The sequence below is a fragment of the Schistocerca nitens genome, chromosome 4 (genome assembly GCF_023898315.1).
Source record: "Schistocerca nitens isolate TAMUIC-IGC-003100 chromosome 4, iqSchNite1.1, whole genome shotgun sequence".
NCBI classification, from domain to species: domain Eukaryota; kingdom Metazoa; phylum Arthropoda; class Insecta; order Orthoptera; family Acrididae; genus Schistocerca; species Schistocerca nitens.
The window spans coordinates 912477826-912478893 of record NC_064617.1 but is presented as its reverse complement, the minus strand read 5'-3'; the positions used below and the strand labels follow the sequence as shown (position 1 = coordinate 912478893).

Sequence of the window (1068 nt, the reverse complement as noted above, 5' to 3'; positions counted from 1 at the left end):
TTACACAAGTAACTTAGAATTGTACTAAACTCACAAGAACATGCCTTAATTAACTTTGTTGGTATTTCATCATAACCACTAGAATGCTTTGTTTTTAAAGATTTTATCATGGAAGTTATTTCTTTTGGTGAAGTGAGTGACATATTCATGTACCTGAAGCTGTTTGTAAAGGCTAGTTTCAGATATTCAAGGGCATTATTTACTGATCCTGGCAATCCCATTCTATCAGTAACGGATATAAAGTACTTGTTAAATAGAATGTCACTCTACAGCGGAGTGTGCGCAGATATGAAACTTCCTGGCAGGTTAAAACTGTGTGCCGGACCGAGACTCGAACTCGGGACCTTTGCCTTTCGCAGGCAAGTGCTCTACCAACTGAGCTACCCAAGCACGACTCACGCCCCGTCCTCATAGCTTTACTTCTGCCAGTACCTCGTCTCCTACCTTCCAAACTTTACAGAAGCTCTCCTGCGAAACTTGCAGAACTAGCACTCCTGAAAGAAAGGATATTGCGGAGACATGGCTTAGCCACAGCCTGGGGGTTGTTTCTAGAATGAAATTTGCATTCTACAGCGGAGTGTGCGCTGTTATGAAACTTCCTGGCAGATTAAAACTGTGTGCCGGACCGAGACTCGAACTCGGGACCTTTGCCTTTCGCGGGCAAGTGCTCTACCAACTGAGCTATCCAAGCACGACTCACGCCCCGTCCTCACAGCTTTACTTCTGCCAGTACCTCGTCTCCTACCTTCCAAACTTTATCAGCGCACACTCCGCTGTAGAGTGAAAATTTCATTCTAGAAACAACCCCCAGGCTGTGGCTAAGCCATGTCTCCGCAATATCCTTTCTTTCAGGAGCGCTAGTTGAAATTGCGTCTAGGTGCAGTTGAAATTGCCTTCTACAATCAACGCATCCTGGCGACCCAAGGAAGTGAGCCGTGACTACCTTGGAAAAGAAGTGGAATGTTCGCAGCGGCGACCCAAACCACATGGCACATAGACACTGATGATCCTGACGCCACTAAACATGAGAGACATACCTCCGGCATCAGAGAGATAGGCGATTGTATC

General features: G+C 46.2%; 1 non-coding gene across 1 annotated transcript; it reads right to left on the bottom strand.

Annotated features, from left to right (window-relative positions):
* Positions 1–617: 617 nt before the first annotated feature.
* Positions 618–692, bottom strand: Trnas-cga (transfer RNA serine (anticodon CGA)). The gene has a single exon. It is a non-coding gene; the product is annotated as a tRNA-Ser (tRNA).
* Positions 693–1068: the final 376 nt, after the last annotated feature.